Source organism: Pleurodeles waltl, chromosome 5 (assembly GCF_031143425.1).
Source record: "Pleurodeles waltl isolate 20211129_DDA chromosome 5, aPleWal1.hap1.20221129, whole genome shotgun sequence".
Classification (NCBI taxonomy): Eukaryota; Metazoa; Chordata; class Amphibia; order Caudata; family Salamandridae; genus Pleurodeles; species Pleurodeles waltl.
The window spans coordinates 1,812,332,266-1,812,359,299 of NC_090444.1; positions in this window are offsets into that span (position 1 = coordinate 1,812,332,266).

Genomic DNA, 27,034 nt, shown 5'->3' on the forward strand with positions numbered 1-27,034 from the left:
GCTCGTTTGAATCCTCCATGGCTGCGGAGCGCGCTCCGCAGCCATGAGGATTCTGACCCCCCCTACCGCCATCCTGTTCATGGCGGGAAAGCCGCCATGAACAGGATTGCGGTAGGGGGGGTCGCAGGGGCCCCCGTAAGAGGGCCCCGCAAAGTATTTCAGTGTCTGCAAGGCAGACACTGAAATACGCGACGGGTGCCACTGCACCCGTCGCACCTTCCTACTCCGCCGGCTCGATTACGAGCCGGCATCCTCGTGGGAAGGGAGTTTTTCCCTGGGCTGGCGGGCGGTCTTTTGGAGACCGCCCGCCAGCCCAGGGGAAAACTCATAATACCCTCCGCGGTCTTCTGACCGCGGAGCGGTATAATGGGGGCGGAATTCTGGCGGGCGGCCTCCGCCGCCCGCCAGAATCAGAATCACCCCCTAAGTCAGAAGGTAAAAAGTTGACCGGGACCTCCCAGCCATCGTATCCGAGAAGGGCTCCATGGACGTCGGATCAAGATCCAGGTTTACCCCGGTCGAAGGATTTTCACCTAGAAAAAACGACTAAGTCCGAAGGTAAAAATCTCCACCGAGGAATCCAGCATCGCGTATCCGGAGAAGGGCTCCAGGAGGTCGGATAGGACTGGCAGGTTCGTCCCGCTGAAGAAAATCTTCAAAATAAAGACTAAGTCAGAAGGTAACTTTTTAACCGAGGCCTCCCGCGACCTGTAACCGAGCAGGGCTCCATCGCGGTCGGCCTGAAACTTTGACTTTGCCCCGGTCGAGGTGCAACCAGATGACCCGATTGGCGCTTTTTGTTTCTAAGCGCTAGAAAAATAATAATTCTTTAAAAATTCATATCTCCGGTTCCCTTTATCCGATTTTATTCGTTTTGGTGTTATTTTAAAGATAAAAATATAAAATATTTTTATAAATTGGTTTTGGATTTTTAAACTGTTTCCTGTGTTTTATTTAATTACTGTTTTGTGATATTTGAATGCTTTACACACTGTCTCCTAAGTTAAGCCTTGACGCTCGTTGCCAAGCTACCAAGGGTTGAGCTGGGGTTAATTTACTGAGACCTAACTGGACCTAAGTGGAGGTTAGTGGCTTGTTGCTAGGTGTAGGTACCTACCTGCCCTTACCAATAACCCATTTTCCAACAACACCCAACAACATAAATGGGGCAGTCCATGATTAACATTCTCTTTGCTTGATGGTTAAACTCTGTAGTCTGCGGGTGAGTGGGAACAGCAAACATAGCAACATAAAACCAAGAAGCACCCATACAACTTCTTCTTTTCCTTGGTGAACATGTTTTCCATCCAAAAGGAATCCTTCTCTCCAAACAGGACACCTCCTGAGGTATCAAACTCATTTGATTAATTGAGGTTGGCCTTAGTAAGTCATCAGACAATTTGTTACTAACCATCACCAGGGTGGGTCGAAGTTATCAGCGTCAGGATAATATTTATCTCCTTTGATTTAATACAACCAGGGCTCTCCTTCACTAACTGGCTAGCAGAAAATTAAAATTTTATTACAAGACAGGAGTCTTTACACCCAAAGCATATTTGTCACTTTCATTGCTGCTTGCTCAACTGGTTCACAGTAAAAGGTTTTAAAAATTGAAACCATTAATCCAGCTTCTCCAACAAGTAGCTCGTGAGCTAGTAGTAGCTCCACAGCTGCCTGTTAATAACTCTCCTGTGTGCAGCATAACCTACTATATTAAAAGTTGTTATCTGGCTGAAGTGATATATGTTTACCAAGCCTGAAAAATATGCATTTGAGATGAAAATATGTGTATTTTCAGAAAACATAAGCTGATGTTTTGTGAAAAATTGTGTAATTTCCGATATATACTCTTATGAAGCATACATGTGAGTGATAAATCTGTCTTTTTGAAGGTCATCCCCAAACCTTTTGCCTTCCTCCTCCTATTTTTTCTGACCTCTTGTTGTTGGCTCTCGGACTCTGAGCGCTTTATCACTGCTGATCAGTGCTAAAGTGCAGGGGCTCTCCCTTCTAAATTTGGTATGATTGGCTTACACCTAAATGGCACATTTAATTTAGCTGTAAGTCCCTTGTCCAGTGATATCCCTATACCCACGCCCTGTAAATTAAATGCTATTAGTGGGCCTGCAGCGCTGTTTGTGCCACCCACTGAAGTAGCCTTTCAAACCTGTACAGGGCCTGCTAGCACAGGGCCTGTGTGCGCAGTTTGCTGCCACAGGGACGTGGCATCTAAATTTATTTGCCAGGCCCAGAACTTCCCTTTTACTACATGTAAGTCACCCTTAACGTAGGCCCAAGCTTGCCCTATGGGGAGGGTGCCATGTATGTAAAAGGCAGGACATGTGCCTGGTTGCGTGGCCTGTCCTGGTAGTGACAATCAGTGTATTTGGTTTCTCACTGCTGTGAGGGCTGCCTTGCTCATTGGATTGCATTGGAAATGCCCTGCCATATGTTTAGGGGGTATTGTCTGAAATATGAGGGGTAGCGTAGGCATGTTTGGTATGGTTGTAATGGTAGTGAGAAATGCTGCTTACTGGTGTAGGTGGATTTTTTATTACCATTATAGAAATGCCACTTTTAGAAAGTGAGCATTTCTCTGTGCTTATGACTGGTGTTTTGCAGCTTGACTCCAATCCATGTCTGGGGCAGAGTGACAGCTGAGCTTGTGCATACTTTTCAGACAGCCTGTACACAGGGAGGGTGGAGGTGTCACAGAGGTGCATCTGCATACTGAATGGTCTTCCTGGGCTGAGAGAGGGAGAGGCAGGGCACACCTGCATCTGTAAAGGCTTTGCCCTGGCCTCCCACAAAGGGCTTGTTTACTCCCAATGATGTCTGGAGACTGTGCTGGAGGAGAAAGGGGACACTCCAGGAACTGATCAGTACTGGTTGGAACCCCTTCTCCCCCTTTTTGAGGAGACTGCGCAAAATGAGTGTAAGTACAGGGGGTTTCCCTATATTTTGAGATACTAATGTACTACTGAAATGGACACAGGATGCTGCTGGAGGGACTCGCCAGGAACTGCCTTTGGACTGCTGCAGTTTTGCTGATCTGTGACCTGCTGGGTCACTAATAGGAACTGCCACTGCTTGCAAACCTTTGTGCTGGCCTGCTTGCTTGGGCCCTGCTGCCCTGTGCCCCATCTGTTGTCTCCAGGGGCTGAGTGGTGTGCCCCTGTTCCCGTGCAGTTTGCCCTTTTTCTTACAGTGCACAGGAGCGCTCTACTATTAATTTTCTTAGCGCACGACGAGCGCTGTCCTATCTTGGTGTGAGTGGCACCTACTTTTTGTATCTGGATGGGGTGGCAGCACAGGAAGTGCGCGCCCGACCCCTTGGGTGTTGATGTGGCCAGCACCCAAGCGCAGGAGAAGGGAAGAAGAGTAAACAAGCACGGCCAAGGTGCGCTCACGATGATGCCCACGGAGTACTGGAGTGCCCCGGGACACAGGAGAGCTTTTAGCGGTGCCCCCGGGGCACAGGCAGGAGCTGCTTGCTGAAGAGACACTGACACGGCCCTATGGGACTACTTCAGGAGAGGCCGAGAGGAGCCTCTGGTGAGAGCGTGGGCAGAGTGCCCCCGCCATCCCGGACGTGGCACCCGGATCAGAAGAGACCCCGGGGCACCCAGGAAGGTACTGGGATGTACGGCTGCACCGCATGGTCACGGGCAGTCGCAGTTGAGCTGTGTGCTAACCCGGAGGAGGAGACTCTGGGAAGTCTCCCTGGCACAAACCCAGTTGCGCAGTTGTAACGTGCCGGGAGACCCCGGAGTGCTCCAGACACGCTAGGACCACGGAAGGAGTCTGCATGGAGTTTTCCGGGTGCATGGGGGACCCAGGGAGGTCACCCCGCAGAACCCACTGTTTGCCTTTTTCGACCCGTGTAGCTCATACTACCTCATTGGGGGACGTGTATATTTTCAGGATAATGTATTGGCATTTGCAGGGAGGGTGCATTCATGCTAACATCTTGCACAATATAGGTGATGGTGTACTCCGAACAGTATCTTGACATCTTGGTGATATGTTGTGCACTGGGGAAGGTGCCTACATGCGGATGTCTTGGAGTGACATGTTCATGGTACTATGGTTTCAGGCTATGTAGCTGTATGCTGGTGCTACTAATGACTTGCCATTTGGGGAATGTTTCTCAGGATATGTGCATTCCTAATGATGTCTGGGCATCTACGATGTGTGTTTTACTATGACAGGTGCATTTTTAGTAACCTAACTGCTTAGTGTTGCAGAGTTCTAGTAACTGTGTGATGCTCTGACAACTGCTTGTGTAGCAGGGTGCTACTGACATGTTTGGTTTGATCTAATGATGTTTTGTGCAATACAGTTTATTTTGATATAACTTGGTATTGGGTTTCCTTTGTGGTGTATTTATTGCGTCACATGTGTTCTGTGTGTTGTGCAACTGCTTTACACATTGCCTCTGGGATAAGCCTGACTGCTTGTGCCAAGCTACGAAGGTGGGGTGAGCAGGGGCTATCCTGGGTGTGCAACTCGCTCGCCCTGACTAGAGTGGGTAAGTTCTGCGTGGCTTAGGTGCATACCCTAGCCAACCAGAAACCCCATTTCTAACACTGGCATTGGCGATACTTACGTTAATATTAATACTGGTGCTTGGGGCATTGCAGCTAAGACTGTCCTGTATTATCCATGTAAGGACATTCCAAATTGGCAAACTTTTTTTGCATAACTGCTGGCAACCCTGCCTGATGCACTGATGGTTATCATTGCTGATAATCATGCATGAGGTGGCCACTACTGTAATCTTTCCTGATGTGGTCACTGGTACACTAATAATAATAGTAGCCCAGGATGATTTTCGTGGATCATAAGTAGCTCTTTTTACAGGAAAGATTGGAGTCCCCTGCCCGAGACCAATCTGCTGCCTTCCGCTGATGTCTTGTAGCCTTGTGACTGGAGTAAAAGGCTGACGTAATGAGATCAGTGCCTGCAGGGCGGATGTTCTCAGGTTCTCAGTTACCTTCGTGTACTGCTTGGTAGACTGACCACACACAATCTAGGATGTCAGGTAAAATTAGGACATACTATAAAGGTGGAAGCAAAAATCTTATAATAGTGAAATTAATCCCATACAGGGGAGAAATGCGTGGAGGAGGTATCTAGAGATCTTATATCTGACATGCTCCTAAAGGACACCAAACATAACATTAGCACCTCGGTGGACAAATACTTGAAGGAAAGTTTGTCATTATCATCCCAAGATTGGAGCAAATGTAATACCAAATTAACATCCCATAACATAGAGTATCTGGTTTATTATGATTTGCACACCTGATTCTCTTCAATAGTCTACAAACATCGGGATGTTTTCCCACTGATTTTCCTTTCACATTCTGATGACCCCGCAGATATCTCTGACCTGTACCAGTTAATAGTCATGTAAGATAGCTGTCCAGCTGCCAATTATACTAGAAGGTTTAAAACTCTTGTGGCATCCGATGAAATGGGATAAATGCCCTGTTCCACACACCAGCCACTGCATCCCTCCCAGGCTGACTGATAGGCCTCAACTGTGCCCTGCGCCCAAGAGGCCTTGATATAGTCAGAAGTCAACTCTGAAAGACCTGGAACATTCAAGAGGAAGCTCAACGGTTGCATGCCACCAGGTTCAACTTGCCTTGTGGAACAAGACTGATATTGGCCATGAGAGGTCCTCAGTAGCTGTGGGAAGACTAGTAGGCAACCCGCTGATAGCGCCAAATGGGTGAAGTAGCAGGGCGGCTGCATCCACAGTGGTGCTTTCAGGACTATTTTCACCAGCGGCTTGCTAACCTGTGCCACACATCAGGGTATCATGACAAAAGGTGGGAAAGAGTCAAACCAATCTTGAAGAAAAGCTTTGTGATCCATTCTCCCATTGAAATACCTCTGTAATTAAATTATCAAAGGAGAAACAAAGAAGTAAAAACCTGACAATTTAGACTCCAATTGATGCTGTCAGGCTCCTCAAGTAGCAGCCACCATCAAGTTGTATGGCCACGTAAAATACAGTGCCATTAGGGATATCACTCTGGTAAAGGCAACATTCCAGAGGTGCCCTAGCTAGTTCCTCTAGGGGCTTTGATTTTGTTCATCCCAGTCTGTTTATGTATCTGACTGAGGTCAGATTGTCCATGCGCAGGAGGTCTGCAGACTTCATCATGTTTTTACTAAACTTTAGAGCACAATCATGTGCATTGGTAACACTTTCACGGACCATCTTCCTCCAGGTGAGTGCCTCCCTCCCACACCCCCGCCCCGGAGACTTGCATCTGATACTAATACTATTTCTGGGGATATAGGAACACTGGCCAGACCGCTCCAGGCAACCACGTGACGTAACCATGAGTTTGCCTCCTCTTTCACATCCAGAACTAAAGGCGCCATCTGTGAGTGTTCCAGCCACCTCTGTAAGTGTCTTATCTTTAGGGGTTGGAGAGCTCTGTGTTCAAGGGGCCGTGGAAAGGCTGCTTAAATGGAAGGATGAAAGAAGGCCCACAAGTCTTTCAGTTGCCAGAGAGAAATCTGTTGTTTGGACAACTTCACACTCAATTCCTTTTTTATTGCCTTTACCTTTGAGTCAGGGAGCAATAGGTTTCGCTTCTCTGAGTCATCCACAAGCCCCAAATATTCCAACCTCTGTGAGGGATTAAGACCCAACTTTTCTGCCTCAATGAAAAACCCAGTGCCTGACTCAACTCTATTGCCCTTTGCACTAGGGTTAGCAAGAGATTTCAGGCTAGATGTACTAATTTTACTTTGAGTTTCATTAGCGATATCGAGTGGGTGGCAAATAGACCTGCCTCATGCATATTAATGAGGTAGGTCGTAATTTGCGACCCATTAGGATTCGAAGCCATCACAGAGATAGTGATTGCTTTTCAATAAAGTGATATATATTTTTTTAATGTAGCCCATTTTCTTTAAAGAAATGCACAATGTGTTTAAAAAGAAAAAATGAAAATGCCTGCTCTTAAAAAATATTATTATTTACAATCTCAAAGGGGAAGGGATCCCTTAGAGAGCCCTTCCCCTTTGTGAATGGGTTACCACCAATTTGAAACTTGTGAAAAAGTTTTACTGTTTTGCGGCCAGAATTCGGTCACAAAACAGTATTACTGAACAGACTGATTTGGTACTTTGAGGGAATGCCCTAAACACGCCCCTTCTTTCAAATACCGAATCACAAGAGTAAAATGCGATTCGGTAACAAATTACTGAATCGCATTTTGCCTTTTGCACATTTGAAAAAGCACTTTTTTTCCGGTGGCAAATGGCAAGATGGACTGTTAGTGACCCATAAAATGCTTTGTATATCTTGCCGTTCTTTCCTGACCCATAAATATATTGTCTGTGCATACCACCATCCTCAGATCATGGGATCGCCAACAGTTTTAAGAGCTTGGTGGAACACCAGGAAGCAAAGGATAGACAGAATTGTAGGAACTTGAACCTGCAGGCCTGCCCTTGCCAGAGGAATTGCAGATATTTGGTCACTAACTCCCTCAAGCTAAATGCTGATAAGAATGTGCTGGTTATTCTTAATTAGAGGACAGATCTGTGGGCCAACACCTACTGGCCCTCTGATCACCGATGCTCCTCCTGTCCCAGTGGCATCTACTAAGGGGTTGTGGCAGACAATCAATGGTCCTTGATCGCCCAGACCAAGGCAGTCACAATGCAGTGCTTTGGCCTATCGAAATCCATCAGGAAAGTCGCTCCTCGTCTGCCACCCAAGGCTTTGGAAGCGGCTACTGCAGCGGTAATTGTGTCCTGCTTGGACTTTGCAAACTCTCTGTATTTGGGTCTCCCTTCAACTTATTTACACAAACTACAACTCATTTAAAATACAGCAGCGATGATAATCTTTAAATTGCATAAACATGCCCTTATCTCTCCTGCCCTAGTAAAGCTTTCACCGGCTCCGTGTTAAACAAAGAGCTCTTTTTAAAACAGCTTGTATTATTTACCAATCTTTTCAAGACCAGGATCCAGCCTTTGTAATAAGCAGAATTAAGAAAGATGTTCCTTCTCGAGCTCTCAGATCCTCTCTTGCCAACCAATTGAGGATCCCTCAGATCAAGCGACAGACAGCAGGGGGCAGGAGCTTCTTAGTTCTGGCCCTCATCTTATGGAACTCTCTCCCGTCCTCGGTCAGCTGGAACCTAACTTCCTGAGATCCAGGAAGCTTTAGAAGGCCTGGCTGTTTAGGCAAGCTTTTGATTAATCTCTCCTTTCCCTCCTAGTTGTCAAAGTGCCCAAAAAAATCCTTGCGTGTATGTGCACTCTAAGTTTTCCTAAAATAACATAACATACTTTGTGCACTGTTAGCTAAGTGTCTTGTAAATCCAGATGCATCATCCAGTTCCCTCCGAGTAGAATATCCCTAAGACTGATCACTGATTACAACTTGTTTGTCTGCTGATTCCAACTTCTTGGAAACATTTGCGCCATCATCATCATCTTCAGTACCATATATATAGTTATCATGTAAGTTATCCAATGTCCTTTTGTTCTGACTGCCAATTAGACCATGACACAAATCTTGCCATGGGGACCTCAAGTCCTGTTCACAGTGCCGAACTGTCCTGCCACACCCCAAGTTACACTCATTCCCCAAAGTATTTTCAACCACCGTATGCTTGTTTTTCACCAATCTCTTGCCCCCAGCACGTGCAGATAAAAACCCTAATATTACAGTCGCTACTGAGTTAGTGATATTAGTAGCTACATTTTTAAAACACGAGGGGCCAGATGTACACAGACAGGAATAGCAAATTCCTAATTGCAAATTCCTTTGAATCACTATTAGGAAATTTCGAATTTTAATGCAGGACGCACTTTTGAGTTTCATTAGTAATTTCTAGTGGTTCGCAAATAGACGTACCTCGTGCATATTAATATGGCAGGTCGCATTTTGTGACCTATCACGATTCTCTGCCATCACAGTGATGGTGGTCTGCTTGGGTCACACCACCATCTCTATGATTGCTTTTAAATAGACTACTCATTTTTTTTTTTTTATGCAGCCTATTTTCCTTAAGGGATAGCAGGATGTGTTTAAAACAAAAACATTAAACATTTAAGTTAAAGTTTTTAAGAGGAGGCAGTGGTCCATGAGACCACTGCCTGCTCTTAAAAAATATTTATTCAACCACTCTCAAAGGTGAAAGGGTCCCTTGGGGACCTCTTCCCAATTGTGAATGCAGTTACTACCACCTTTGAGTTGGCGGCAAAGTGCAAATGTTTTGTGACCGCATTTTGGTTGCAAATTATTTGTACATTATACTGTAAATCAGTATTAGGAAGGGACGCACCCAACACACTTTTCCAAATACCAAATCGCAAAACCCAAATTGTGATTCAGTAATAAGTTACCAAATCACAATTTGGGCTTTGTAGATCAGAAAAGGCATTTCTGTGGTCGCAAACGGCCTGATTCTGCAAATCGGGATGTTTGCTAACGCAAAAATGCTTTGTACATCAAGCCAGGGAAAAATGTTGTATGAATAAAAATGGACCATGAAGTGTCCAGAAATCAGAAAGATCCTCTGTTTCTTTGCTATTGCGGTTTTATTCTTTGCTATTGCGGAATATATCAATTTGTGTAATGCAGAGAGGTCAGAAATTCTTGTGTTTGGTGATATGCCATCCAATTGCTGGCAGTCCTTTTGGCCCAATAATGCTTCAATCCCTGGCCCTCAGGATGGTATTGTGAAGAACCTAGGGGTGAAATTTGATGACCAGTTATTCTTCAAGCCACAAATTAAATCAGTGGTGGGCACGAGCTTTGGGATGTTGTGCTCACTGAAAAAGTTTCTACATCTTCTGTCCTTCTCGGCTACAAAATCAGCCATCCAGGCTTTGATAATATCAAGGCTGGACTATGGAAATGCACTTATGTGGACTTGCTGAAGTATCTCCTGGAGAGTGGAAGACCAGAACTTGCCGCAGATCGACTGCCTTTCTAGTGGCGACGGCCTGGAATAAGCGCCCAGCGGGAACTACGGACCGTGTCTTCTCAATCAGCTTTTAAAAAACAGTTGAAAAAGTGGCTCTTCAATCAATGTTAACTGTCGGTGTTCCTCCTGACGTGTTGGATTTTGCACCGGGACACTCTATTGAGTAGGTGTTTGCAATATCAGTCTTTATTCATCATCAATGAAAGGGAATCCAACACTCATAAAATATTAACATATAACAGTTTTTGATATTCAAAACACACACACTTGTTAATTTGACATGCAGTAATACTTTCTAGGAGAAGGAGGCACCCTCAAAGTCCAAACTTTGTTTTCTTGCCGCTACCTTTATTTCAGAGCAGCACTGTCACACCAAAAAGAGGATTACCCTGCTGGAAAACGACCTCAATCAAAACATTGTAACTGACCGGGCTTTGGAACTGACACACGGATCATTGCATTTGTGACCCAACAGGAACAGAAGCTGTAAGTACTCAAGTGCCGACGACAGCAGCTCGTGCTCAGTAAGAAACATTGGCCCACATTTATACTTTTTTGCGCGGAATTTGTGTCATTTTTTGACGTAAAAGCGGTGCAAACTTACAAAATATAATTGTATTTTCTAAGTTTGTGCCTCTTTTGCATAAAAAAATGGCGTAAATGAGGCGCAATAAAGGTATAAATATGGGCCAATGTTCCCAGCCCAAAGCGCTACTAACACTTACAGAAAAAGCCATTTCACAAACTCATTCCCAGATGCCCAGCCTCAAAGCCACCTGCGTGGAAAGGCAATTTTGTAAGAAGAAACAAGTGTATCTGCTTAACACAGGAAAAACTGAAAGCAACACTTAATCCTTTAAAATACACAGCAACAGCTTAAAATAATTAGTAGAGAGCTCAATGTAGCAGCAAAAAGAGGTGGTTATTCATGGACTGCCCGTGTATATTGTGTTGGGCGTATTTCTTCTTTGTTGTTACTTCCTGCCCAGTGGAGCAGGATTGTGGGGAATGTAGTGTGCTTTGAATGTGCTACTTAAAACAACCAGTAGGAAGAGAGACTGCATCCTCACATGGGAGTGATGAACCGTCCCACATTCTGGTGAGGTTTGACGAGATCCATCAATGTCTATAAGCATAGTACAAAGGTCTGTGAAGCTCTATTTAGTTACAAGAAACATCTGTTTTGCATCTTTAGAGATCTGCTGTCAGTTATCCCCAAATCTCCCCCGTGGGGACACTTGATCCAAGACTGCTCCGTTCTTATGAATAGAGTTTCCGCACCAGGGAGTCACAGCACATTGTGAACTCATTGCGCTTAGGTGTGAACAACGTCATTGCATACAGATGTAACATCCAGACATTATCAGTGTTGTAGGCTCATCAGGCCAAGTCTGTTTATTCCTCATCTGCATTTGCATTGACAACAGGAAAGGTGCAGTGCGTACCAGCATCTGTGTTTAAGCAATATGGGACTTATAAGTCCAAAGTACATGAAATGGCGCTGAGTCATGGCCCAGGTTACACCATGAAATTGTTGACTTTTACTTACTTTGCAACATGAACGCACAAAACAAAGCTGTGATGGGAAATACTTCTGCTATCAACTTTAATGGTTGAGCCAACAAATCAGTTAAAGGATTCAGTTCTCCAACAATGTGCTCCTCTTTTTACTGCGTCAACTAGGTAACATGCAAATTACAGTTATTTGGTTATCTACATAGAATTTTTGGTGTCAAGGAAGAGAGACTTAAAATGTATTGATGACTGTATCAAGATTACATAGGGAGAAAGCAGAAAGCTGCAGGAGTGAGCTGAAGGGGCAGGGAGTGGCTGTAAATGGATTAAAGAGGCCCGAGATGGCTTCAGGATTACGCTGTCTCGGTATTCCGTGCTTGCAGCAGCCGCCTGTTTCAGAGGAGAGCTTTGGGCACAGGCATGTGTTTATATACAAATTAAGCACTGTTGCTACGTGTATATTAACATCTAATTTCCCCATTCATATATAGCTAGGGAAGTTGCCATTTTATGACATAGAGAGTTTAGAATTATTGCATATGTAAATCCTCTCCACCACGTGCCCTGGACCACTCTGTGGACTATAGAGCTCCCCCATCTGTACAGCATTACGTGGGATTTGGAGATCATAATTCCACCCTTGGTCCTCACCATCCCCCTCCGTCAGAACATTTACCTTTTTTTCTCCACTGGAAAAATATTACAACGTTTTCCATTTTCTATGGTGGACAGATTCCTTCCATGTCACCTCCATAAAATATGTGCATATTGGGGCGATAGCTCATCCCATTTTCCAAACACTTTATGGTTATTTTTATGTGTGTCTCTATGTGTATGAACAGAGTGCAAAAATCCACTGCATGCACTCAAAGTAACAACTTTTAGTGTGTATGACCTTTTCAGTGGCAGCACCCATGTGCCCTTCATCTTAGTACAGAGGAATGCATCAATTAGGTATCAGTAATCCTCACTACCATGAATCATGGTCCAGTAAATCGTAGGCAGATATGTGGAAGGTCCACTTTTGCAGGATCCCATGAGTTACATCAGCGATGCCCTATGATGTGAAGCAAAATCCCCTGAGCAGAAGGGTATTTATTCACAGTATAGTGGGCTGAAGCAGATGATCTTTTACTCCCTGAGGTAATTAAGGACATTGTTTTCAAAGAGAGGAGAGAAGTGGATAAATTGTCAATTTCACATTTTCTCAGTAATAGATAATTGTTGCAAAATTTTGAAACTGATTTTCCACAAATCTCCAAATTCAGTACTGTTCTGTCTTCTATGGCCTCTTCCTCATCCTCAGCATCCGAGAGAGCATCTTTATCTCATCCCATTGATAGAAACATCCTTAAAAAGATCTAATGCCGTTGCCAACTTCTCGTTAAGCGCCAGCCCCTATTCTGCATATGCCATGCATGTTTGTTTGAAGGATGTTTGTCGGGTATCCAACTGTGTCAGCGTTGTGTCGGGCACACACAGTTATTCGGCGGCACAGTATAACAAACTACACAGACACACGTTTTCAGATCGGCTCGTAACTATTGGCGCGCAGCCAAACCAGCCCTTTTATTCACTCCCCTGACGTCAGGGGCTAAACCAAACTCCCCTCCGTTTGCAGGGTGAAAACATTCAAAACGTGTTACAGCACATGCTGTAAAATGACACCCCTTTCACTTGGTCTATCCCTGAGTGCAAAACATAACATTCCTCCTCAACTTTAAAATGAATTTAGACTAAAGGGAAATAAAAACGAAAATAAGATAAAACATTTACGTGGGACCGGCAGACAACAAAAATGAATACATGTTACTCAGACACTTAGGGGGTCATTCCTACCCTGGCGGTCCGAGACCGCCAGGGTAGGGGACGGAGGAAGCACCGCCAACAGGCTGGCGGTGCTTCTGGGGCTATTCTGACCGCGGCGGTAAAGCCGCGGTCAGAAAAGGGAAGCCAGCGGTTTCCTGCCGGTTTCCCGCTGCCCCTGTGAATCCTCCACGGCGGCGCTGCAAGCAGCGCCGCAATGGGGATTCCGACCCCCTTCCCGCCAGCCTGGTTCTGGTGGTTTTCACCGCCAGAACCAGGCTGGCGGGAACGGGTGTCGTGGGGCCCCTGGGGGCCCCTGCAGTGCCCATGCCACTGGCATGGGCACTGCAGGGGCCCCCTAACAGGGCCCCACATTGATTTTCAGTGTCTGCTTAGCAGACACTGAAAATCGCGACGGGTGCAACTGCACCCATCGCACACCAGCAACTCCGCCGGCTCCATTCGGAGCCGGCTTCCTCGTTGCTGGTGCTTTCCCGCTGGGCGGGCAGGCGGCCTTTTGGCGGTCGCCCGCCAGCCCAGCAGGAAAGTCAGAATGACCGCCGCGGTCTTTTGACCGCGGTACGGTCTTCTGGCGGTTCCCGCTTGGCAGGCGGCGACCGCCGCCCGCCAAAGTAGGAATGAGGGCCTTAGTCCTGACTTTCACCAGCTGCTGCCAGATTGATATCAGGGGTCCAAACTACTCACATACATAGTCTTTCAACTTTTCTGGGGCTGAAATACGGGATCGCAGATGGTACCTGTCCATACCTCCTCTCCGGATTACCTCCGGGCTGGCACCCTCAGATGGCACTTCTGCTGGATTCCTCTCCTCGCTCCGTTCAGGTAATCTCGGTGATGTGACTCTTTTTTCTTCCAGTTCCTCACTGATTTGGGATGGACCATTGGTCAGTCAGCTCTTGGCAAGTGAACATGGTCTCCTGAATCCTTCATTCTCTCTCTCCTGGCTCCTGTCATCTTCGCTCCTTTGGGAGTCCAGTTTCTCTCCATGATATAGCTTGAAACATGAAATGTTCCTAGTTACTGTCTCATTTCTTCTTGTGGCAGTCACTAGAGTTCCTTTTACTCAGGTGACTGTCCACAGACCTGACTCAAATGGTGTTTTGAACTTGCCCCCTGGATGTCGGTTCTTCATCAGTACCACATCCCCGATGTTCAGATTCCTTATACGAGCTCTCCTTTTCCTTGACATACGCTCATTGTAAATATGTCTGTTTCTGTCTTGTTTTCATTTGTCTCGGAGTTGCTGTCATGGCTTCCACCTGGTGGATGGTGTCTCTCACCTCCCGTTGCATGCAGATTGATCTCGGGGACACGCCTGTCGTGCTATGTGGTGTCAGGCGATATTCCCTCAAGAATTCAAAAATGGCACAGTCTAAGTTCTTCCCTCCTACTACCGCAATTCTCAGTACTTTATTTAGAGTCCTCATAAATCGCTCTGCCTCTCCATTAGCTTGAGGTCATCGCGGAGTGATTTTTTGGTGTTGGATCGCATGTGATGCCAGATATGCTGCAAATTCATGACTGGAAAACGGGGGACCATTATCTGTTCTTAATTCTTGTATGATCCCATGGGTGGCCATTATCTTCTCTAGACAGGGTATGACCTTCTCGGTGACAGTAGATTCCAACAGCTCCACCTCCGGATACTTTGAGAAGTCATCTATTACTACTAACATGTGCCTTCCATCAGGTAGACTTCCCATGTCCACACTGGCTCTCTGCCATGGAGTGGATGGAATGGGTTCTGTGATGATGGGGGGTGGCGGATCCGTCGGCCCCACCAATTGGCACACATGACACCTTTGTATGGTCTTCTCCACCCATGCATCTAGGTCTGGAAACTACACTTTGCTTCGTAGTCTAGCCTTGGTCTTCACCATGCCCTGGTGTGCGGCATGGGCTAAATCCACCGTTCTTTGCCTCATACTGTCCGGGATGACAAGGCGATTTCCTCGCAGTAGACAATTTTCGGATGACACCGCCAGTTCGTGCCTAACTCGGAACAGTGCTTGTAATGTGTTGTCGGCCTCCTCTGTCCTCAAGGACAGGTTTTGTTTTGACAGGTGCCATTTTCCATTACTGACACATGACATTGCCAATTGCAGGACCTCATCTTCTTTTGTGGCGTCCTGTATTTCCTTCAGTGACATGGGCAGTGGCCGAGATCTCTCTACTACCAGCCTCACATACTCCTCCGTATTCTCTGTTTCCTCTTCTTCGAGTGCTGTGACCGGTCTAGCGTGTCGGGATAAATAGTCTGCTGGATTCTGGGCACCTGGGCGATATATGACGGAGAACTGATATCCCTGTAGCTGAAGGATCCATTTTTCAATCCTTGGGGGAGGCTGTGATGCTGTTTTGTTGAATAACGGTATCAGCGGCTTGTGATCTGTGTATATTACAAATGGGTGACCATAGATGTACAAATGATAGTGGCGACATGCCCAGTTTACCGCTAGCGCCTCTTTCTCTATGTGTGAATACCGTTGTTCAGTTGCCGTCAAAGCTCTGCTGGCATATGCCACTGGTGTCCACTCGACATCATTTCCTTTTTGAGACAGCACTGCTCCGAGACCTACGGGGCTAGCATCCACTGACAGTTCTGTTTCTTTTGCAGGGTCGAAGAATACTAAGGTTGTCTCTGCGGACAGTGCCTGTTTCGTTTCCTGAAATGCCATTTCATGTGTCAAATTTCACTCCCACGGAGTGTGAGTCTTTGTTAATTCTCGTAACGGGGCAGTGAGGGAAGTCAGATTGGGAATGAATCTCCTGCAATATGTCACCATTCCCAGGAAACTACGAACACCCGTGACTGAGGTAGGGGGAGGCGCTGACTTTATATCCGCCACTTTCTCTGGATCAGTTCGGACACCTTTTTCTGAGAAATGGTATCCGAAAAATGCAATGCCCGTCTCAAAAATTCACATTTCTCGTGGTGCAATGTTAGTCCGTTTGCGTGTAGTCATTGGAATACCGCTTGTAGCCTCTGTAGGTGTGTCTCTACCGTGGGAGCATGCACCAGGATATCATCACTCACATTGATGACTCCCTCTAGGCCATCCAAAACGCCTCTTATGGTGTCCTGGAAAACTTCTGCCGCACTGGCAATCCCGAAACTTAGGCGTCTGTATCTTCTCAGTCACACATGGGTGGAGAAAGAGGTGATAGCTCGAGATTCCAGAGCCAGCATGATCTGATGATACCCGGCTCTCAGGTCCATTTTTGAGAACCATTTGGATCCGCTGACTTCCGCCACTATGTCATCAATTGTGGGGGTAAGGTGACGTTCTCTCCGGATGGCCACATGTGGGAGGCGCATATCTACACATATGCGTACCTCACCTGGTTGCTTTGGTTTTCTGGTGACCACGATAGGCGACACCCAGGGGGTGGGTCCTTCCACCTTTTCAATAATGTACGCTTCTTCTAGCTTTCTTAGCTACGCCTCAACCTTTGGGCGGAGATGAAAAGCTATGCGCCTGTGCTTGAGTGCGACTGGTTCTATGGACTTGTCAATGTGTAGCTTTATTTGACGGTCCTTCAGGCATCCAATGCCTCGGAACAGATCAGCATACTCTTCTTGCAGACTCTCTAACTCCCCCACATGTATGCTGAATGCAAATGACACCAATTTTAGTTCTCCGGCAGTACGGCAGCGGAGCAACATCCCCTTTCCTATCTTGGTGACGTACACTTTGGCTTATACGGTTATGTCATCATGAGTGATGTCTGTCACGAAGACTCCTGCCATTGGGAGAGGTTTTGTTGATCCAAAAGCAAATACTTGTACTGTTGTGTGGCGGAGAGGCGGATGATGTGGCATTTGGTCTAGGGCGGATTGCGCCAGTATGTTAATTGAAGCCCCCGTGTCAATTAGGGCTGTTACTTGGTGTCCGGCTACTTTCACTTTGCATTTAGGAATTTTCTTTCGGCTCCGACTACCTGGTTCGGTGGTGTGAATTATGTACACGGTCCCTTCTGGCTCATCGTCGTCGTCCATGTCGGGAATTACATCTGGTGGTTGGATTACCTTTGCTCCTTGACTCGTCTTTTGTCTGTCTCCTTTTACTCTGGAATTGGAACTGCAGACCTTTGCAAAATTATTTAATTTTTGGCAGTTTGTACACTGTTTTCCCAAGGCCGGGCACTTGCCTTGATGTGGGAATGTTCCTCCACACATGTAACAGGATCGGTGGGCACTGGCCGACTTTGTCTTGTCTTTTCTTCTTGTCGCGATTCCTGAGGCGACGACATTTACCGGTTCTGTTTTGATGGTTTGTTCAAGCACCGATTCCATATGCGCTGCTCTTTCTCTGGACAACTCCTTCAACCTGCCCATCGTCAGCATGACGGCCATTGTCATGCCTGGGATCCGTAGAATATGTTCTCTTAGTTTTGTCGAGTGGCATCCTTGAATAAATTGCGCTCTTATTTCGTCACCAGGATCCGGTAATGTGCATGTGCTTGCTAGTTCCTTTAATCTTGCATAGTAGGTGTCTACCGACTCATCTGGTTGCTGTCTGGCTTGTCACAGGAGGAATCGTTCGTAGTCGGGATTTGCCATAGTTTCGAAGTATGCCGTTATTGCCTTTTTTAGAGTTCGGTACGTGAATGGGGGTCCTTCTTCCGCCACTGTTTTGCTGATTCTGTGGAGCATCGCTCCCCCCATGTGAAGAAGCATCGGTCTTTGTCTATCTGGGTCTAGTGCGACGGCTGCAAAATAGTTCTCTAAACGTTCCACCCATGATTTCCATGTGGCGGCTTGCGCTGATGGGGGCCCCTCCATGACAAAAGGCTCTAGACAGGAAAAGTGGCCATATTGATGTTCTCCACTCTTTATATATTGTATTTATGTGTGTGCCGTATGTTGCCTTTTTTTTTTTTTCTTTTGCTGTAGCTTGTAGTTATTTTATTATTTGTGATGGGGTTTGTTATCCCCCTTCCTTTGTATTGTCCCTTTGTTTTCTTTATTTACTTCACACTTTTTTTTTTGTTTGGGCGGGGCCACCGCTCTCACTCACCCCTCCAGGGGATCCTCTCCTCTGGATGCTGACGTTGCTTTCTGTGCTGGAGTGCTGGGACCAACTGTTGTTTCCCAGGGCCTCACGCTCCGACCACGCGGGCCACTCCCTTCTATTTTCCTCCGAGATGAGGAGTTGCCAGCCTATATCCAGGCATCAGTGGGGGTGGAGGGTCGAGGTGACTGTTCTTTTCGGGTTCGCGATGTCACCTGTGTGGATGTCTAGTTGGAGCGCGTGAGTTCAGCGCTCAATATAGACCTCCCGTCGCGAGTCTTCCCGTTCTCCACACGCTCGCTCGCACACGCGCTTGGCTCTCGGTGCGTGTTGACGATGCACCCGGCCAGCAGCACCACTCAGCACGCAACGTGGGTCGGCTCGTCCTCGTCGCCAGTTTGTTGGGTATCCAACTGTGTCTGTGTTGTGTCGGGCACATACAGTTATTCGGCGGCACAGTATAACAAACTACACAGACACACGTTTTCAGATCGGCTCGTAACTATTGGCGCACAGCCAAACCAGCCCTTTTATTCACTCCTCTGACGTCAGGGGCTAAACCAAACTCCCCTCTGTTTGCAGGGTGAAAACATTCAAAACTTATTACAGCACACGCTGTAAAATGACACCCCTCTCACTTGGTCTATCCCTTGAGTGCAAAACATAACAGATGTTCTGGCATTGTGTGACTGTTTACAAGTAAACGAGGATCCAACTCAGGTATTAGCCAATATGGAGTTTGTGTCTAAGTTCTTACCTGGTGTCTCTTTGGGCTCCTTGCGGGCATCGGCTTTAGCAGCAGACTTAGCAGTTCTGGGTGGCAGCTGCTGTGCTTAAAGTCCTGGAAGTTGGATCCTGATCAACCCTCGTTGATCTAAAACCTGCCTATTTCTAGCCCTAATGTTTTTTTATCAGAACTGGACAATGTGGTGCAAAATGCAGCTGAGAAGACAATACTCCATCTGTTTAAGCTGTTCTCCAACAATAATTCCTTCATTCCAAAACAGGGTACTCGAAGTGTTCATAGGAGGCATCCCTACGTGCTGATCCCTGTGCACTGTCAGCAGTTTCTGCACTTCACAATCGTTGGGAATCATTACTAGTTCCGTGTCCTGCCTGTTGGACTGGCAACAACTCCCAGAGTGTTCACAAGGTGCTGGCACCAGTTGTGGCATTTTTACTGTTCTAAGGAACTTGTGTTTTGCCAAATTTGTGATTACAATCCTGTAGAAGCTGGGCTTCCTCCTCAGTCTTCAGAAGTCACAGTCGGTACCATCATAATCAAACACGTTCTTTGGGGTGCTATTCAAAACACTCATCTGGGTCGGGTGTTTCTCCCCAGTTCCAGAATCCAAGCGATCCAGTCCAGTATCCAGAGTCTTCCGATGAACAAGATGGCCTCTGCAAGGACCTGGTTGTGGGTCCAGGAACTGATGGCATCCTCTACAGCAGTGGTTCCCTGGGCCCGGAATCATTTGAAACCTCTTGTAAATTACAACCTTCAGCTTTCATCTCCAAAGTCTCACAAGTGCAAGTTCCTAATTCCCATCACTCCTCAGCTAAGGGTTCGCCTTCTGTAGTAGTTACAGTCCAAAAACCTGTAATTGGGGGTTCCTCTGATGTTTCTTTCCCCTCTTCTTCTCACCGTGGATGCCAGTTTGTACGGATAGGGAGCCACTTTGTTGGAACAGGAGGTTTAAGGTTCTTGGTCGGACTGGGAGAGGTCTCATTCCTTCAACTGGAGGGAACTGGTGGAGGTTTGGAAAATGCATTAGGTGTTTTCCACCCTACTGGAGAACAGGAATGTCATAGTCTGGACGGACAATCAGGTAGCTCGATGCTATCTCAATCAGCAGGTGGGCACAAGGAGCAAGGGTTTAATTCTCCTGGTGTCTCAAATCTTTGCAAGGGCTTTGTTTCATCTGCCCAACTTGTAGGCAGTTTACATTCAGGGAAGGCTGAATCTTCAAGTGCACTCACTAAGCTGAAACCTCCCTTCTTCGGTGATGTACAACTTGTTAATTTCCCTGTTCAGACAGATTTCTGCATGTTTCAGCACACCATGGATAGACATGTTTGCATCTGAGACCAATGCTTTGCTTCTGACATTTTCACAAAGATCCGGTGTCCAACAGCTTAGGAGGCAGAAGCTCTCTCCATCACATGGCCAATGGGTCTTATGTGCTTTTCCTTCGATTCCCCTTTTTCCAAGGGTGCTTCAGAAGATTCAGTAGGAGAAATGTCATGTAATACTTAGCGCTCCCTTTTGGCCACATTCTCCATGGTTCTCTTTTCTCCTATTGCTCTCGAAACAAGACTTTTTCCATCTTCCTTTTAAAACTTCCTCTCTCCAGTTTACTCTCCTGCTGCCAGATCAGATCCACCATCATCGACTTCCGGCTTGGCTCTTGAATGGATGAGACTTGAAAATGTGGGTTGTTCCAAACAAGTCACTTTAGAGATTCAACAGTCTTGTAAACTTTCCACTCTAGCTTCTTATAAGAATTTGGATTCTTCCAGAAATGGTGTATTTCTCAAAACTATCATCCAATTTCAGTGGACCCTTTCCTGGATTTGGATTGCCTAAGGGTTGGTTTTCTTCAAGGGCTTTCTTCTGCAACTCTTTCTGTTCAGTGGGCAGCTATGAAAGTCCTTAGGATAGGGGAACAGCGGGGACTGTTTCTCTTTTAGCTGTTAGACTAGTGAAATGTTTTAGGCTTCGGAAACCTGTGGTCCATTTCCCATTGCCTTCTTGGGATCTGTTGATAGTCTTCAAAGGTCTTCAAAAATATTCATTTGAGTCCTGAGGAGGCAGGGTTAGTTGGGTGTCAGAAAGACTGTCTTTTTGGGTGCGGTCACTTCTGCATGTTGTTTGGGTGAACAATATGCTTTGTTGGCTTCATATCCCTAGCTCAAGTTTTTTTCTGATCGAATAGTGCTCCTGTTCAATCTCTCTTTTGTCCTTAAAACTCCTTCATTTTTTCACTTGTCTCAATAGATGTTCCTTCCTCTGTATCCTTCAGAAGGGGATCCTCAAATTCCACCTTCTTTGGATGTTAGTAAATATCTTTGGATCTGTATAGATCATACTAAATACTTTTTTGTTTCAAATTCTTTATTTGTCTCTTATGGTTCAGAGACCAGGGGTAGAACATTTTCTGTCCAGCCCATCAGTAAGTGGGTAAGGCAAGCAATTTCTCAGAGTTAAAAGGTTATGGATGTGGCTCTGCCTGAGCAGATTCAGGCTTGTTCTACCAGATCAGTTTCAACCTTGTGTGGGATCTGATTCAAAACAGCTATAAAAACTGTACAAACTAAGCACAAAATTTGTGAAAAGTACATACAAGGTGCAACAAATTGCTTACATCATCATGAAGACATACTGCAAAGGTGGCTATAAAACTTGAAGGAATTACAGCACAATTGGAGATTGTGTGGGAGACTTTGACAAATTTAGAGAGATGCTTTTAGAACTCAGAACCAAGGCCGGACTGGCATTACAAGGCATCCGGCATTTCCCTGGGAGGCTGGAAGCATGGAGAGACACTTTTGACACTGGGGGTTGGTTGTGGAGCAGTGCGGCAGTTTTAAAAGCACTACATAATTCCTTGTGTATCTAACAGTTGTCAGGCAACAATAAACGAGCCAAGATTACTGGTAATCAGTGCATGTGCTGGAGAGGGATCGGGGTTTTGTCTAGTGGCAGTTTTGACTCATTAAAGGTAGCGCAGAGGGTTAATATTCCTGCTGCAAAGAACGTGTACTATGCAGAACACAGAACAGTATTTTATGTGCATAGCTGAGTGGGATACTGCTATTGTCACAGAGACCCTTTTGTTACTGTGCAATTCATAAATTACAGTCATAATCTAGCAAGTGAGCTATGAATTGCCATCAAAGAGCTGCATGCAATCTGCATGGTACAGGTTAGAAAATTATATTTTTTCCCAGTCTTTGATTATCCTAATTTTGCTAAAAAGGGTTTGTTTGGGTAGGAATAAATTGTTATTAGTAAAGTCCATCCTAACCACTGTTTTACATTCTGAATCCTGAGTTTATGCTTCCCCAGACCAAACTCTCCTAAAAATACCTACTGGTATGGATGACATGTGAATCCTACACCTTGAAGTCCCCTTTGTCAACATTTTCTGTACTTTGATTTACACACATATGATTCATTGTCTCTGTATGTGTGTGTGAGATGTAAGGTGCGCCAACACCCTACGCTGGGAAGAGAGGCGCTATAAAAACAAATGACATCCATGTGAGAGAGGGGCAATGGAGAGATGGGAGGCGCTGTTAGAGGGTGATGGTGAGGGAATCATTGAAGAACCCCAGTAAAGATTGTTGTATCCTGATGCACTGTAAGGTCATAATTTACTATGCTTTAAAAACAAATACAATTGAATATATAATGAAAAATGTTATGTAGAATACACCGTATTTGCCATTTTTTCCCAAATCTTCTTGTGGGAGGAGAACACCCAAGCCCCATTGCAGTGGTCAGGCTCGCTCACTATGCACCCTATGGGGGATGGTCTGACAAAATTTGCTGGGGCTACTTTGGGCACTGGCCCTGCTCAGAACCCCTTCCAGAGGGCCATGGGGCATGCAGGGCCCACTGGACCCAACCATGGTGGTGGAGGCCTTTAACTCCTGATGTTCCGGGGCCCGGCCTAATATGGATTCTGAGCAACTGGGCCAAGTACCTCTTCTGCACTTGACTTTCAGTGGTAGCTGTGAACGATCGGTCAAAGGCTCCCTCGGGGAGGAGGTGTAGATATGGGTAAGTGAACACGACCTATCACTCGAAGTGCACAGAGTACTGTCAGTAAATCAGTCTCCAGGCAAATGCTAACTTATATTTAAAAAAAAAAAGTGTTTTATTTCTAACTCTAAAGGAATAACAATATTCAGAAGCAACAACACAATCCCCTTGCGGTCGGAGCTCTGGTAGCTGTCAGTCAAATCCCTGTCCCACCCTCTTCCTTGTAACGTGTTTGGTGTTATTTCCTATTCACTAGTGGCCGCATCCAGGGAATGCTCATTAAAAGGCAGTACTCCAGAGTCCCCTTTTGACTCTTCAGGAATTAGTTGAAAGTGTCTATGGTGCTACAGCACCATTAGCAGCGAGTCGTCCGGAGGCCAGCAGTTCAAGTCTTACCTGCTCCTGCAGCAGGGAAGCATTTTGTATCCTCTGTTCCTGCTTGTCGAAGTCGGGCTGCTCGTGGCCCACGCAGCAGCACTCGGCAGTGCAGGCTCTCTCTCTTCTGAGTGGAGCTGACGGGGCTGGATTTCTCCAGTTATCAGAGCAGCTCACAGCAAGTGAAGATGTTGTAAGTCAACCTTCTCTAGGGGAGTGGTTAATCCTTTCTTAAGTTCCCGACTAGAGCCCAATGAGGGTGTGACGTTGTCTACAACATCCTTGGCAGGCGTCAGGGGTCCATCAGGGGCAGTTCTCTCACAGTGCGGGCTCGACCTGCCAAATGTAGTCTCAGTCTTTTCCTCGGGTGATGGCCAAAACTTCTGTTCAATGTCAGTGCTGGCAGCTCCTCCTGGCATGTGGAGTTTCAGCAGTACTTTACAGCATGGGAGTAGACTCTTCTGGTGCAAACGCCTCCACCATGGCCATTAGGAGTCTTAGCGCTCTCACAGTAGCAACTTTGCCAGTAGCCCCGCTGGCATACAGGGTAACTACAGCACAGCTATGTGTTGGCTAATTCCCACATGCTGTTACCTCACAGCTCAGTCCACAGCTGCCCACTCCAGGCATATATGGGTCACCGAAACAACACTCCTGCACATGGCCAGTGACCCGATCGGTGCAAGGCCAAATCGTCACACCTCACACAGGGAGTCCTCACTGTGGGGCTCCCCAGAGGACTGTACTCCTTCCAACAGTCTCCTCTTCCTCACAGGACACACTGGTCTTGGCAGGCAGACAGGTGCTGCTGTTCCAGGCTCCAGGGGCAGGTGGTTTTGGATGTCCCTGGGGGATGTCCCCTACCAAGCAGGGAAACTAATAGGCCTTTGCCCCAGTCCTAGTCACAGGCAAAGGTCTTGCAGAGCTTCCCCTCCTCACACAGCTTACCTGTCTGCTTGGCAAATTACAGAATTTGGGGTCTTAACCTCCCTTTCTTTTAGTCCATTTCATGATACAAAAATGTGATTTACGGTCTGAGTGTTTGACGTTCTATGATGAAGTTCTGCTTCATTTGAAATGTTCACTTCTCTTTTTCTATTTTTCCCTTGAAAAAACGTCTGTCAAAGCAGCCAAGACTTTGAAGCTGATTGCCCCACAACACAGTTCATGGGAGTGACCAGAGCTCACACCTTGATATCAGCCACAGTGATTTGTGTCTCAAAAGGTTCATCCTGGGGTACCAGCCCTATTCTTTCTGAGACATGTCCAGGCCCCTTCCTTGTGATCTTTCACTGAATCAGAAGCGTAAAGGGGGAGTCTCCTTCTCCCTTCCCCTAGTGTGTGTTCCTCCCACCTTACAAAAATGCAGCAAAACACAAATCTATCTGGGTGGATTTCTCTACTCATCTAGTCTTCACCAGGCAGGCCTGGTCTTCCCAAAATGGAACCCAGGGTCCTCCATGTAATGTACCATCACAGGTATACTTGCACTCAGTGTAATTTCACAGCACAATTACTCTCCAGTACTGTTACCTCCATGCATTGTGCCCTTATAGACACACACGCATTCAGCACACACACACACACAATCTGTACACACAGCTCAGTACTGTAGCTTCTCTTTATTGTACAAACTTAGCCAGAACACACACTCACCATGTGCGCACTGCACAACACTGCACCTTTCATGTATTGTACTTCTAGCAAGCAAGGAGCACATGCTTTCATTGTGCATGCACTGCATAGCTCTTCATCTCTCATGTAATGTGTTCTTCACGGGCATGGTACATGCACTAACCACACATGCACTGTACGGCACTGCTCTGTCCTTCTGCTGGACCCTTCCCAGGCATGCATACATCCAGAACAGATTCACTACTCCTGCGCAGCACGGCACTCCAGATCGACCTGATGTAGGCCAGGGGTGAGCTAAGGGCAGAGCAGCGGAACTATTAAAAAGGTGAGCGAGCCTATAGGCCTCACTCCAGTGACACAGGTTAAAAAGAGCCTGTTCATTACTACTGATCAATGCTCTGTATGCTGTCACCACCGCGGTCATGCTGCTTAACCCCTGGTGAAGGGGAGAGCCTTTCACCACCATAAGGGAAGCGCTTTGGGCACCCCTCCTGGTTCAACAAGACCGCAATCTGTGAGACAGGCCTATGTCATGGCGCCCGCAAATGATCCATGTTTACCCAACACAAAAAAAATCAGCATTAGGGATCCAGACAGTAGTACAGTTGGGCACTCGGGCAGGGGTGCATGTCTTCATCACACAGAGGACTTTCCTGTCCCAACAGATGCCCGTGATGAGAACCGTGTACATAGTGCTGCAGCTTGTATGGAAATTTGAATATTAAATGAGCCTCAGAGCCTCTGCATACTTTCAATATCTGTTTATCCATATCAACATACAGAATATATGCATGCTACGAGAGTAAAGAGGCACTTGCAGACTAGTTCGAACCTGTGCTGTTGACTCAATCAGGGTAGTAGGCAGGCCACATAATCCCTGACACGGAGAACCGCCCCTGTGCCCTGGAAGTGCATACGAATGAGAGGAAGGCGGGAAAACCAAAAGCACGCAAGTGGAAAGGTCGTGTCTACTGCAAGCTCATTACAAATAATACGCAATAAGGCCCATATTTATACTTTTTTAGCGCCGCATTTGTGTCATTTTTTGACGCAAAAGCGGCGCAGTTGTATTTTGTAAGTTTGCGCCGTTTTTGCGTAAAAAAGCAGCGCAAATGCGACGTTAAAAACATATAAATATGGGCCTATTGTATTTTGCAAGTTTGTGCCGCTTTTGCGGCAAAAAATTACGCAAATGCTGCGCTAAAAAGGTATACATATGGGCTAAGTGCGCACCGTGGCCGGCACCTGTGATTCATTGTACTGAGAGACGATACTCCCTTCTATGCCTGGCTACTCATGACTGTGCAGAATACAAGGTGCCACGAAAGCATCGGACTGGTCTCCAGTGATGTATAAGCTGGGGTCACTCGTGATCACCACTTTAAAGCTCAAAACTCATACTCCTTCCAACCCTCTGAATACATTGACATTGAGTGCACATAAATAAATAGACATTAATGAGGACGGTAGAAACTGTGCTTGGTTTTCGATTTGAAAGGGGGGAATAAGCCAGACCCTTTGTGGTGAGGCAATTAATCTAGTAAACAAAACATATAATTTTGACGAGTTATATGTAAAGTTATTGTGTAGCGGTGCAGAGATGCACCTGCCCGCAGGGCGAAGCGTCAAACCAAACCTAGAGCCCTGCAACTCCATCACTGATCCATAGGTGGCACTGTTTGCTAAGCTACCTCCGTGGGAGACCTGATAGCTGTCCGCGGATGCAGTAACACAACCACTTCGGAAGCCCCTATTTCACTCTGCCAGCGCAGCACCTTTCTGCTTTTAATTTTGGTGTAATTAGTATTTCAGAGGTGATTGAATTCAAGACGGTTTGATTATTGTGCACACATCTTCAGAAAACAGCTCACGAGGTCAGCGCGCGCCGATTCCTCGTCCCTTTCTTAAGGGTCGTCGGAGAC